This window comes from Mobula birostris, chromosome 4 (assembly GCF_030028105.1).
Source record: "Mobula birostris isolate sMobBir1 chromosome 4, sMobBir1.hap1, whole genome shotgun sequence".
In the NCBI taxonomy this organism is placed as follows: domain Eukaryota; kingdom Metazoa; phylum Chordata; class Chondrichthyes; order Myliobatiformes; family Myliobatidae; genus Mobula; species Mobula birostris.
The window spans coordinates 18,067,000-18,082,083 of record NC_092373.1 but is presented as its reverse complement, the minus strand read 5'-3'; the positions used below and the strand labels follow the sequence as shown (position 1 = coordinate 18,082,083).

General features: G+C 42.9%; 1 protein-coding gene across 4 annotated transcripts in view; it reads left to right on the top strand.

The window, feature by feature from the left end:
* Positions 1 to 15,084, top strand: part of LOC140196181 (mediator of RNA polymerase II transcription subunit 12-like protein) — a 720,072-nt gene that overhangs the window by 280,347 nt on the left and 424,641 nt on the right. The gene's annotated exons all lie outside the window — the stretch shown is intronic.

Below are 15,084 nucleotides of genomic sequence, written 5' to 3'. Positions count from 1 at the left end.
AACTTCTCTTAAATGTTACAATTAAACCTACATCCATCACTTCTGTGGCAGCTCATTCCGTACTTGTACCATCCTCTGAGTGAAGAAGCACCCCCCACCCCCCGAGGTCCCCTTAAATATTTCTCCTTTCACCCGAAAGCTATGGCCTCTCATCCAACCTGAGGGGAAGAAGCCTACTTGCATTCACCTATCTACACCCCACATAGGTGGGGAAGATTTTTTGAAGCGGCAGAAGGGCTTATGTTTAAAATTATGGATTCATTGTAATTGGCCAGAAATGAGAAGAGAGTTTTTTTTTAGCAAGGCTATATTTTACAGTTCTGGAATTTAGCACCCTAAGGGATGTTGGGTGGAAGACTGAATTTACGTTTTGTAAAAGGGAGTAAACAAGAGGTGTGTGTAGTGGCCATTGGAAGAACATGGGTCTGGTCCATGGGTTGAGATTCAAAATTGGAGAAAGGCCAATTTTGATGGTGTCAGAAAGGATCTGGCAAGTGTGGATTGGGACAGGCTGTTTTATGGCAAAGGTGTACTTGGTAAGTGGGGGGGCCTTAAAATGTGAAATTTTGAGAGTACAAAGCTTGTATGTGCCTGTAATAAGGTAAAGATAACAAGTGTGGGGAACCTTAGTTTTCAAAAGATACTGAGGTCTGAGTTGAGAAAAAAAGGAGGTACATAGCAGGTATAGGCAAGTAGGAACAAATGAGGTGCTTGTGGAGTACAAGAAATGTGAGAGAACACTTAGGGAAATAACCAGGACAGCCGAAAGAAGACATGAAATTGCTCTAGCAGACATGGTGAAGGGGAATCCTAAGAGATTCTACAGGTATGTTAAGAGCAAAAGGATTGTAAGGGACAAAATAGGTCCTTTGGAAGATCAGGATGTTAATGCAGGTACAGAGCCAAAAGAGAAGGTGGAGTTCTTAAATACATTTTTTTGCAATTGTACTTACTCAGGAGATGGATGCAAACTCCAGAGAAGTGAGGCAAAGTGGCATCAACTTCAAGGACCTTCTGGTAGAGCAGTAGATGTAGTGTATATGGATTTCAGGAAGGCATTTGATAAAGTACCCCATGCAAGGCTTATTGAGAAAGTAAGGAAGCATGGGATCCAAGGGAACATTGCTTTGTGGATCCAGAACTGGTTTGCCCACGGAAGGCAAAGAGTGGTTGTAGACAGGTCATATTCTGCCTGGAGGTTGGTAACCAGTGGTGTGCCTCGGGGATCTGTTCTGGGACTCCTACTCTTCGTGATTTGTATAAATGACCTGGATGAGGAAGTGGAGGGATGGGTTAGTAAATTTGCTGATGACATAAAGGTTGAGGGTATTGTGGATAGTGTGGAGGGCTGTCAGAGGTTACAGCGGGACATTGATGGGATGCAAAACTGGGCTAAGAAGTGGCAGATGGAGTTCAACCCAGATAAGTGTGAGGTGGTTCATTTTGGTGGATGAAATATGATAGCAGAATATAGTATTAATGGTAAGATTCTTGGCAGTGTGGAGGATCAGAGGGATCTTGGGGTCCGAGTCCAGAGGATACTGAAAGCTTCTATGCAGGTTGACTCTGTGGTTAAGAAAGCACATGGTGTATTGGCCCTCATCAATCGTGGGATTGAGTTTAGGAGCTGAGAGGTAATGTTGCAGCTGTATAGGACCCTGGTTAGACTCCACTTGGAGTACTGTGCTCAGCTCTGGTCACCTCACTATAGGAAGGATGTGGAAACCATAGAAAGGGTGCAGAGGAGATTTACAAGGATGTTGCCTGGATTGGGGAGCATGCCTTATGAGAATAGGTTGAGTGAACTCAACCTTTTTTCCTTGGAGCAACGGAGGATGAGAGGTGACCTGATAGAGGTGTATAAGATGATGAGAGGCATTGATCGTGTAGATAGTCAGAGGCTTTTTTCCAGGGCTGAAATAGCTAGCATGAGAAGGCACAGTTTTAAGGTGCTTGGAAGTAGGTACAGAGGACATATCGGGGGTAAGTATTTTATGCAGAGAGTGGTGAGTGCATGGAATGGGCTGCTGGCAACGGTGATGGAGGCGGAAACAATAGGGTCTTTTAAGAGACTCCTGGATAGGTACATGGAGCTCAGAAAAATAGAGGGCTATGGGTAAGCCTAGGTAATTTCTAAGGTAAGGACATGTTCGACACAGCTTTGTGGGCTGAAGGGCCTGTATTGTGTTGTAAGTTTTCTATGTTTCTATGACCCTATACAGATACCAGAGGAGGAGGTTTTGCTAACCCGAGGAAAATCAGTATGGATAATTCCCAGGGCCTGACAAGGTGTTCCCTCAGACTCTAAGGAAGGCAAGTGCAGAAATTGCCAGGGCCCTAGCAGAGATATTTAAATCATCCTTAGCGACAGGTGAGGTCCCAGAGGATTGGAGGATAGACAATGTTGTCTGCTGTTTAAAAAGGGCTCTAAACTGAAACCAGGAAATTATAGGCTGGTGAGTCTGACATCAGTTTGGGAAAGTTATTGGAAGGTACTCTATGAGACTGGATATATAAGTATTTGGATCGACGGGGATTGATTAAAAATAGTCAGCAGGGCTTCGTGTGTGATAGGTGATGCATAACCAATCTTAAAGAGTTTTTCGAAGAAATTACCAGGAACATGGATGAAGGCAAGACAGTGGATGTTGTTTACATGGACTTTATCAAGGCATTTGGCAAGGTCTTGCTTGGGAGGTTGGTCAAGAGGGTTTAGTCACTCGGCCTTCAGGATGAGGTAATAAATTGGATTGGACATTGGCTTTGTGGGAGAAGACAGAGAGTGGTAGTAGAGGGTTGTCTCTCTGACTGGAGGCCTGTGACTAGTGGTATGCCACAGGGACTGGTGTTGGATCCGTTGTTGTTTGTCATCTATATCGATTATGTGGTTACCTGGATCAGCAAATTTGCAGATGATACCAAGATTGGGGGTGTAGTGGAGAGTGAGGAAGTCTACCATGGCTTGCAGAGGCATCTGGTTCAACTGGAAAATAGGCCAAAAAAAGGCAGATGGAATTTCATCCAGACAAGTGCAAACTGTTGCACTTCAGTGGTGTCACATGATCAGCAACAATGAATATATCGAGTCAGGATTTATAAACAAACAAGCATTTATTAAACCCTGATAAACAATGGAAAACCCTAACCGGAAGTAAACTGATATGCGGCCATTCATTAAACTGCTACTCAGTACTAGTTCTTAAAGTGATAAATGCGAAACCAGTTCTTAAAGCGATAAATTCAAACACAGTTCCTCGAATGGTAAATTTTGAAGTCCAAGAGATTTATATAGTCAATTAGGAGAGACTTTCATGAAGTAACAAATTCCTCGAAGACACAACGTCACTGCCACTCCCAGCCGGATCCTGCCTTGTCCACAGGATTCACAACGACTGAGGTAAAACGGTTTTAAAGGCACTGACCTTCCTCCTCTGTAGAATAGATCCTGCACAGCCTTTTCTACCACTTTTAGCAGAGACTATCTCATGCAGATCACTCTTTCTTGAATGAATTCAATAATGGTGGATCCTTTCCAAACCCGTCGAACGTCTCCTTCAGGGTCTCGTCTTCACTCTCCAATGTTACTGAAAAGATACATTAACAAACCTGGCAGAGAATGGTCAAACTGCTGGCTCAGATTTCTGTACCTTACATTAGAACATAAAACTCCGTTTAAAATCAAAACTGCTTCATAATGCAAATACACAGCGGAGCGGAGTATCTGATTGACGTTCTAACTGGAAAACTAACTGCGTCACCAGGGGTCTTTCCTTTTATACCCGTGGTGAACATGTCATCATGTGACCTCACATCGGTGGGAAAATTACATCAGGTGACCTCCAAAAGACCATTACATCATTCTCATAAGAAAGTCACAAGATCTCCATGAGGTATGTAACAGTAGGACCAAACAGGGTAGGTCTTACACAGAGAATGTTAGGGTCTGAGGAATGAGGTAGAACAAAGGGACCTGGGAATGCAGGTACATAATTTGTTGAAAGTGGCATCACATGCAGGCAAGTTTGTAAAGAAAGCTTTAGGTGCATTGGCCTTCATAAACTAATGTATTCAGTACAGGAGATGGGATGTTATGTTGAAGTTGTATAAAACATTGGTGAGGCCTAATTTGGAGCATTGTGTGCAGTTTTGGTCACCTACCTACAGGAAAGATGTAAGTAAGCTTGAAAGAGTGCAGAGAAAATATACAAGGATGTTGCCAGGTCTGGAGGACCTGAGTGATAAGGAAAGATTGAATGGGTTAGGATTTTATTCCTTAGAATGTAGAAGATTGAGAGGAGATTTGATAGAGTATACAAAATCATGAGGGGTATAGACAAGGTAAATGCAAACAGGCTTTTTCCACTGAAGTTGGGAGAGACTACAACTCGAGGTTATGGGTTAAGGGAGAAAGGTAAAAAGTTTAAGGGGAACATGAGGGAAAACTTATTCACTCAAAAGTTCCTGAGAGTGTGGAATGAGATGCTAGCATAAGTGGTGCATGTGAGCTTGATTTTAATGTTTAAGAGAAGTTTGGATAAGTACATGAGTGGTAGGGGTATGGACTGCTATCGTCCTGGTGCAGGCCGTGGGAATAGGCAGTTTAAATGGTGTTGGCTTGGACCAGATGGATGAAAAGGCCTGTTCCTCTGCTGTACTTTCCTGTGACTGTGTGATTACAAGGAGAGGGTGCAAGGGAAGCTGAAATGCTTGAAGGTGGTTAGCCTCCATCAGAGAGTCTGCACTGTAACGTTGTGTTGAGATTGTGGAGGCATTAGTGGTGATCATTCAAGAATGACTGGGGTCAAGGTGGGTCCCAGAATACTCTCATTCCTTTATTTAAAGCAGAGGTTGATAGATTCTTGATTAGTGAAGCTGTCAAAGGTTATGGGGAGAAGGTAGGAGAATTGGGTTGAGGCAGAAAATAAATCGGCCATGATTGAATGTCAGAACAGACTCAGTGGGCTGAATGGCCTAATTTTTGCTCCTTATGGCCTTATGACTGAAAAATCAGAAAATTGACATTACTATTTAACAAGGGAGCAAGGCAGAAGACAGGAAATTAGACAGGTCAATTAGCCTGACCTCAATGGCTGGCAGGATTTTAGAGTCCATTATTAAGGATGGAATTTTGGAAGCGTATGACAAAATAGGACAAAGTTAACTTTGCTTCATGAACGGGAGATCTTGCTTGACTAATTTATTAGAGTCCTTTGAGGAGGTAACAAGTAGGTTAAGCAAGGATAGTTGATGAATGTTATTCAGGAGGTGCAAAAAAAGACAAAGACCAAGTCCATGGTGTTAGAGGCATGATACTAGCATGAATCGAACATTGGCTGACTGGTGCAGGTCCAAGACTGGGGATAAAGGGGTCCTTTTTAAGGTGGTTGCCAGTGACGAGTGGAGTTCTGCAGGGATCAGTGTCGCAACCACAACCTCCCACTTTGTACATTAGTGATTTGGTGAAGGAATTGATAACATTGCAGTCTCTTTTACAGATGATACCAAGGTAGGTGGAAGAACAGTTAGTGTTGTGGAAGCAGGAAGTCTGCAGGAGGATTTAGTCAGGTTGGGAGAGAGGGTAAAGAAGTGGCAGATAATTAGAGCATAGCAAAGTGTGTGAAGATATACACTTGGTAGGAAGGATAAAGTTGAGCACTGTCTTTGAAATGGGGAGAGAATTGAGAAATCAGAGGTGCAGAGGGTTTTGGGAGTCTTAGTTCAGAACTTCCTCAAGGTTAACGTGCTGGTTGGTTCGTAGTATAGCAGGCAAATCTCTTGCACTGTATGCTGCTAAGAAGTGACAAGCAGAAGTGATAATAAACCTGATTTTTGGCTCTCATTCATCCCTCATCCTAAGCTCCAATGAGTACGGGTCCAGAGGCATCAAGCACTCCTCATATGTTAAGCATATACGGTATAGAGTATAGAATGCACAACGTATAGAGAAGGCACAACATTGTGGACTTCTGTATCTGTACTGTGCTGTTGATGTTCTGCGTTCATTATTCTAATTCCTTGATCTTGCAGAGATTGGTAAGTTCTTGATTCATTTGACGAGGATCAAAATATAAAAGCGATGATGTATGTAATGGTAAGGATTTATAAGTTTTTGGCACTTTATCTATGAAAGGATGTGCTGAAATTGGGGAGTTCAGAGGAGGTTCATGAGAATGATTCTGGGAGTGCTTATCAGATAAGGAGCGATTGATGGCTCTGGGCCTCTAATCACAGGCGTTTAGAAGAATGAGGAGTGATCTCATTGAAACCTATCGAATGTTGAAAGGCCTTGATAGAGTGGATGTGGAGAGGATGTTTCCTATGGTTGGGAAGTCTAGGATCAGAGGGCTTAGCCTCAGAATAGAGGGGCATCCACTTAGAACAGAGATGAGGACGGATTACTTTAACCAGAGAGTAGTGAACTGTGGATTTCATTGCCACGTGTGGCTGTGGAGGCCAGGTCATGGTATATAATTAAGGCAGAGGTTGATGGATTCCTGATTGTCAGGATGTGAAGGGATATAGGAAGAAGACAGGAGATTGGGGCTGAGAGGAAAATGGATCACCTATGATGAAATGCTGGAGCAGACTCAATGGGCCAAATGGCCTAATTCTGCTCCTTTACCTTACGGTCTTATGGACCGGAATATAAAAGCAAGATGTACTGCAAGAAACCCTTATAAGGCATTGGTCAGACCGAATTTGAATATTGTGAGGAAGTTTGTGATTTGTATCTAGGAAAGGGGTGATGCCTTGAGAGGGTCACTGGAATGATCACAGGAATGGAAGGCTTAACATATGAGGAGCGTTTTGATGCCTGTGGACCTGTACTCACTGGAGTTTCGGATGAGGGGTGAATCAGAATCAGAAACCAGGTTTATTATCACTTCCGCTTGTAGTTTCCTGGCAGCATGTAGAGTGGAAGACACAAAAATTGCTTTGAGTTGCAAAGATAAACAACTTGTGCAACAGACAAATAAAATGATTGTGTTCTTGGGTCCTCTACCATGCTTACTGCCCATTCCACTGCTGGTGTTTAGGGCAGTGGTGAAGGTCGTCCATCTCTTCGGTGTTCAGGGCCTCCTTCATTGTGTCCGTAGCTTCCTCACAGTTTTCACTGTTGTCAGTCATACAGTAGAGATTCAGGAATACTGTCACACTCTGATATAGGATTCTTCATTGGTGTTTCCATAACAATTTTGTTTAACCAGTCAGAATTGTTAGCCCTGAGCTGAACTCCTGAACCTGGTGGACTGGTGGGCCACTCTTAGTCTGGCCTCTACCTTTTGACCTGTTTGGCATGGGTGATCCTACCAAGAGCCAAAACATAAAGCCCTGACTCCAGACAACAGAGCTCTCCAGGTCTTTAAGGCACACAAGCCTCCAAACTATGACCAGGTTATGGCTATCTTGGAGGTCTCTAGCGTACATCTGCAGAACAGAAATTTGTTAGTCTTTGGTGACATATAATTGTCACCTATTGAAGTAGAGCCTCTGGTGTGCCACCTTCATGATTATATAATTGTGCTGGGACAGGATAGATCCTCTGAAATGTTGATCCACAGGAACTTGAAGCTGCTGAACCGTTCCATCGCTGACCCCTCAAAATCGGTGGGTTTTTGTGCGGCATGGCTTGGTGGACCAAAAGACCTTGTTTCTTATTGTATCTCTTAATAAATAAAGACTGGTGTGACTTCCCCTTCCTGAAGTCCACAATCAGTAATAGAAAAATGTAGGGCTATGTTGGAGGGAAGAGTTGGATTGATTGCTGATTTGTTGGCACATCACTGTAGGCCGAAGTACCGTTATGTTCTACATTCTAATTCCTTGGTCTTGCAGAGATTGATAGGTTCCTGATTGCTAATGGTTACAGGGAGAAAGTGTAAGAATGGCGTTTAAAAATTCAGTCTAGATGAAATGGTGGAGTAGACTCAATGAGTTGAACGTCCTAATTCTGCTCTTATATCTTATAGTCTAAATAATTACTAGTGTGGATTTTAGGGGAAGGGTCAGAGTAGTGAGAATAGTTAGAAATTTAATTTCAAACAAAGCTGGTGTACGGTTAGTGATAATTAACTTCTGATATGTGTGAGGCTATTCCTAAACAGTAGTCTGAATTGAATGCGCAGTATATGCATCACATCAGTTGTAGGTACAGATGATTGCAGTTCAGGCATCCTGTGTTTGCCTGTTAAGTGTTCAGTGGATTTTCAGTAATTTGTAGTAGAGCTGGTACTGTGCCTCTGTGGTTTCTTTGTCTGTGAGCCTGTGTCATGGCAGCATAAATCAAGATTGTCATTACAGGATATTCCATCAGAAAAGATTCCCTTATCTGTTCAGCGTAAACTAGTTTTCATTATGAAGAAAATCCACAAGGAAGGTTTCAATGGTTCCATTTAATATCAGAATTTATACAGTATACAACTAGAAAGTTTCTCTGTTAGAGTGAGGTAGATACAGTTAGTTCATTGCCTACTTCTGTGCTTTACTGTTAGTTCTTTGAGGATCATGTTGCCTGTGACTTGGATTCTGTTTACTCCTTTATTTTGCTGTTTTTGAGTGGTTTGATCAGGGCGATCAATGCGGTCTGGGGCACTTTGGTGAAGAATGGCCCCATACCGGGTAGCGGTATGACGCTGACCTGGACTAAACTGAACACTACTGGACCCCTGGTGTCATGTTTGATAATCTACTTGCTGTTCCCTCACCTTTTTGCTGTTTGCACAATTTTTTTCTTTTTTTCCACATTTTGTGTGTTTGATGTTTTCTTGAACAGGTTCCATGGTGTTTCTTTGTTTTGTGACTGCCTGTGGGAGAATGAATCTCAGTGTTATGTTCTGTATACATAGTTTGATAATAAATGTACTTAAAACTTTGGAAATGTCTGCAACTGCAAGATTTTTGCCTCATTCTTGACTTCTGAAGATCCTTCTGGACAGTATCATGTCCAGATCTGACAGATAGTAGTACCTTTTTGCACCTTCAGAATACTGAAATTTAATACAATAGTCACCGGCTCTAAAACATGCAGAAATATTATTGTTTGCTATGTTGTTTTTTTCTCCAGAAAGTGTTACTTCAAAAGATATTGGGACTGAACTGGAGGTGTGGTATGATGCCTGGGATTTTTCTGGCAAGGAAACTTATTGGAGGTGTTGTTAAAATATTGGAAAGGGGATGTACATTTTCTTGCAGTACATTAGGTGGAAGGTAATGAGCTGATGTGCATGAGGAAATTTGGCAGACAGAGGAGAGAAACTGAGAAATAAACTCAAAATGCTGGAGGAACTCAGAAGATCAAGCAACGCTTATGGATGGAAATACACAGTCAACATTTTGGGCCAAGACTCTTCATCAGGACTAGAAAGGAAAGGGACAGAAGCCAGAATGAGAAGGTGTGAGGAGGGGAAGGATGTGATGTGTGAGGCCGGATGAGGGGGAAGGTGGGTGTGTGGGGAATGGAGATGAAGTAAAAAAAAAAGAGTGGTGATAGGTGGTGGAGGTAAAGGGCTGAAGAAGATGGAATCTGATAGGAGAGGTCATAGGAGAAAGAGAGGGAGAAGGGGCATCAGAGGGAGGTTATGGGTAGGTGAGGAGAAAAGCAGGGGTAAGAGGAGAGGCAGAATGGGGAATGGAAAAAGAAAGGAGGAGTGGAGGGCAGAAATTACTGGAGGTTTGGAAAATCCACGTTTGTGTCATCAGGATGGAGGCCCCTCAGGTAGAGTAATTGTACAGAAACACACATCATGAAATAGAGACATTCTTTCCTCTAGACTGCCCAGTGTGCATCTAGACTAATAATGTGCACTTAAGGATTAGATTTCTCAAAGTCATTCATTTCACAGTGCTTTATAGCTGAAAGTGGTGTTTTGAAGTGTAGTTACTGATGTCCTGTTGGAAAGGTGATAGCCAATCTGGGCATGGCAAACTTCCACCAAGCAACAACATGGTAATGAATAGCGGTGTTGGCCATGGTCCTGTAGCGGCTGGTGCAACACTATTATAGATCGGGCGATCTGGGGTTCGGAGTTCAATTCCGGTGCCATCTGTAAGGAGCCTTTATGTTCTCCCCATGAATTGTGTGGCTTTCCTCTGGGTATTCTGGTTTCGTCTTGCACGCTGGTTAAAAGGTTAATTAGTCATTGTACATTGTCCTTCCTGTAATTAGGCTGGCGTTAAATAGGTGGGTTGCTGGGCACAGCAGCTATATGTGCAGTTCTTTGAGTTGCTGGGACCAGAAGAGTCTGTTCCATGCTGTGTCTCAAAATTCCCACCGCTGTCTGCGACGAGAGTTTTTACATTCTCCCCGTGACCGCATGTGTTTTCTCCCAGGGTCTAAAGATGTACTGGTTTGCTTGGCTAATTGGTCATTGTAAATTGTCCCATGATTAGGCTAGGGTTAATTGAAGATTGCTGGGCGGCATGGCTCGAAGGGCCAGAAGGGCCCAATTCTGCGCTGTAGCTCAATAAATAAATAAATTAATGATTTGCCGTACACTGCTTCCTGCCGATCTTTCAGATGGTCAGGACATTGCTAACATGGTTGCAGTTTAATTCAATGTCCACGAGATGGCATCGCTCACAGTGCAGTATCAGATTTGCAAACAGGACTGTTCATCCTCTGTCTCTGGACTGGGACTTGAATCCATGAGCAAATGGTTTGGGAGGGAGAATTTTGCAAATTAAGGTACGTGTTGTATGCAATAAGGATTCATTAGGAGAAACTAAAAGAAGAAGGTTCGGACTTTAATCGGAATATAGGAGAATGATAGGAGATTTAATAGAATATACAAAATCATGAGGGGTATAGACATAAACAAGTAGAGAACTTTTGCTACTTAGGAAGCTGGGTGACATCAGATGGCAGGTGAGACTTGGATGTCAAAAGAAGAATAGGGATGGCAAAAGACACCTTTACGAGAATGAAGAGTATACTGACCAACACTAAACTAGGCATGACAACCCGCCTCAGAGTACTGAAATGTTACGTTTATCCAATTATGTTATATGGCTCAGAACGTTGGACAATATCTAGTAACATGAGGAAACAAATTGTAGCAGCAGAAATGTGGGTTTTGAGGAGGATGCAAAGAATATCATGGACGAAACAAATATCTAACGAGGATGTCATGAACAGAGCAAACACAAAAAGAGAAATAATCTATGAGATCATGAAAAGGCAACATAACTTCATTGGACATGTGATTAGGAAAAAGGAGTTAGAATACACGGTAATTATGGGAAAGATTGAAGGGAAGAAAGCAAGAGGAAGACAAAGACAAATGATGATGGAGACAGCAGCCAGAGAATTGGAAATGAATACCAATGAATTGATCCACTTGACCTGAAACAGGAGTGTGTGGGCCATGACGGTCAAAGCTCAAACTGGGCATGGCACCTGACGATGATGATGATAGATAGGATAAATGCAAGAGATTTTCTGCAATGAGGTTGGAAGAGACTACAACTTGAGGTCATGGGTTAAGGGTAAAAGGTAAAATCTTTAAGGCAAGCCTAAGGAGGGGGATCTTCTTCATTCACGCGGTGTGAGAGTGTGGAATGGGCTGCCAGCAGAAATGGTGGATATAGTTTTAATTTCAACATTTGAGAGAAAATTGGAAACAGTCAGTGGCCACTTTATTAGGTATAAGTGTATGTTCATGTGTATTTTTTTATTTCAAAGTATACTTTATTCAAAAATAAAATTATATACAATAAATCATTCAATAACTTACCATCCTTTACATACATTTCCATTATAGTCAGTACATATCCATACTTATGGCCACCCACGTGGCACTCCAGTTGTTCACCTTACCACATCATTGTTGAGGGGTATACTCCCCGTCACCCGACCCCTCCCACTCCCACGGGTGAAGAAACCTAAACCGTGGTCCTTCCCCACCGGGCCCTTGCGGTGGCTGCACCGAGTTTCAGTGCGTCCCTCAGCACGTACTCCTGCAGCTGAGAATGTGCCAGTCGGCAGCATTCTCCCACGGACATCTCCATGTGCTGGTAGATCATCAAGTTTCGGGCCGACCAAAGAGTGTCTTTCACCGAGTTGATGATCTGCCAGCAGCACCGGATGTTGGTCTCCGTGTGCGTCCCCGGGAACAGCCTGTAGATCAGAGAGTCCTCTGTTACGCAGCTGCTGGGGATAAAATGTGCACTAGCCCGTCCATCCTCCTCCACACCATCTCTGCGAACTGACAGTGTGCAAAGAGGTGGGTCACAGACTCCTCCTCACTGCAGTCCTCCCATGGACAGTGGGGTGCGGAGACGACGTTCCGGGCGTACTGGAGGACTCTGACTGGGAGGGCCACTCTCACAGCCAGCCAGGTGAGGTCTTGGTGCCTGTTGGTGAGATCTGGCGATGAGGCATTTCATGTGTATTCGGTCACTGAGTGTATGTTCATGGTCTTCTGCTGCTGTAGCCCATGTACTTGAAGGTTTGATGTGTTGTGGACTCAGAGAAGTCTTCTGCATACCACTGTTGTAATGTGCGGTTCTTTGAGTTGCTATCACCTTCCGGTCTGGCCATTCTCCTCAAACCTCTCATTAACAAGGCGTTTTTGCCCAGAGTACTGGCATTCTCTGGAGAGTATTTTTTTTGTTTTTTTTAAACCATGTCTGCACGCTTTTATGCATTGAGTTGCTGCCACATGATTGGCTGATTAGATATTTGCATTAACGAGCAGGTGTGTTAATAAAGTGGTCACTGAGTGTACATGGGAGAGGTATGGAAGACTCTAGTCCACATGCAGGCCAATGGGACCAGGCCGAATAATAGTTTGGCATAGATTAATTGGGCCGAAGGGCCTGTTTGTGTGTTGTCGTGCTCTATAACTAATCAATCAGATATCTGGGGCCGTGCAGGTAATGAATTATGTCCAAGTGGAAAACAAAGACAGAATAGGAGCACGAGCAGGCCACTCAACTCCTCGAGCCTGTCCTGCCCTGATTTTAACAACTGCCCCTGTTGAAACTGTGTCTTCCTGTTTGAGATTGAGCCACAAGTGAAAATGCCTTGATTGTCAGTATCTCAGTAACATAACAGCTACATAACGCTTGCACAGTGCCAGCGACATGAGTTCAATTGTACCGTGTCTGTAAGGAGTTAGTACGTTCCCTCTGCCGCCATGTAGATTTCCTCTGGTTGCCCCGGTTTTCTCCTTAATTCCAGTAGGGTAAAGGTTAAAGGTCACATGGGTGTAATTGGTTAGAGCAGACTCATTGGTCTGTTAGCGTGCTTATGTGTAAATAAATAAACTATATTTATATGTCAACGCTGTCAAGCTGTAAGATCTTGTGAATCAGAATCAGGTTTATTATCACTGACATACCTCATGAAATTTATCGTTCTGTTGCAGCAGTACTTTGCAAGACATTAAAATTATTGTAAGTTACAAAATAAATAATAAATAATAATTAAAATCAGTACGATTGTAAGGAAGGTTACAATAAGATCTCCATTTGTCTAAATCCCTGAGAACAGGAATGTTATCTGTTTAGCCTCTCTCAGTAGTGCAATCTTCTCACCACAGGAATTAGGCAACACACATCAAAGTTGCTGGTGAACGCAGCAGGCCAGGCAGCATCTCTAGGAGGAGGTACAGTCGACGCAGGAATTATCTTGGTTAATCTCCTTTGGACTGTCCCCTGTGCTCTTGTGTCCTTTTTTTGGGTAAGGAAACCAGAACTCTGCATGGTATTCCAAACATGGCCTCACCAATTTCCTGCCTACTTGGAACAAAATTTACCCATTTCAAAGCTCTAACTCCTTCGCAAGTAATACTTGTCATTTATTTCCCTGTGTTCCATAGGACTTGGGGCCATTGTCAACACACTTCTATTCTCTTGTAAACTTTGAAAGATCAGTTGTTCAATACTACTTTCAAAGTTCACAATGTGACTCAGAGTTGAGTAAGAAGAAATGTCATGGTTTACACATGCAATACCACTGTTTTATTCACACACCATCAAAACTCCTGGTGAACTATCTAATTATGAAGCCAACATGCACACTTACAACAACATTTCTGTAGCTTTTGATTGACTACAGTAAATTCCAGTTAAATGTTAGGGAAACCATAAACTTATTTTTCTGGTTGTTGAGGTTTTAGAAGTCTGATATAATTAGTATCTCATTTGTAGATTTTAACAATTCACCTACACTCAAGTTTGTGAGCAATAGCCGAGATAACAGTGTAAAGTAAGTTTATAGGATTGTATGTCGCAGAAACAGGCACTTACGGCCTATCTTGTCCATACTGACCATGGTCCTTATTTGTTGCATTATTTACCCATATTAAGCCTTTATCCCTCTATGCCAGGGGTTCCCAACCTGTTTTTATGCTATGGATTATTATTAATTGGGGGGGGGTCTGTGGAGCCCAACTTGAGAACCTTTCTCTATACCTTTCTTATCCAGATACCTGTCCAAATGCCTTTAACCTGTTGTAGTAGTTACTCCTCCACCACCCGCTCTGGCAGGTCATAGTATGCATTCACTGTTTAAGTTTTATGCTTCTCATCTCCCTTTAATTTTCTTCCCTTTCGCCTTGTACCTATGTCTTCTAGATTCAGACTACTCTGGCCTGGGGACAAAAGATTCTAACTGGCTATTGTATTGCTGCCCCTCATTATTGTATCAGCCTCTGTAAGGCCAACCCTAGCCTCCCTTATTCCAGTGAGAATTAACCCACCTTATCAGACTTGTCTTTATAACTACAGGCTTTCCTTTTAGGCAACATCTTGGTCAACCTCTTCTACAACCTCTCTGTTGAGACCCCATGCTGCCTGTAGTGTGGTGACCAGAACTCCACAAAGCGCTCTGAGTGTGGTCTAACAAACATTTCTAACAACTACGGCATGACACCTACTCTTATAGTCAGTACCTCGGCCTTAGAAAGCAAGCGTGTCAAATGGCTTTTTATGGCCCTATCCCCTGTGTTGTTACTTTCACGGTGCTTATGGACCTGCACCTCACAGTGTCTCTGTATATTGATGCTCCTAAGGCCTCTGGCATTTTATTCTATATGCCCTATCAGGATTTGAGTACCTAAAGTGCGTACTTGTCTGATTTAA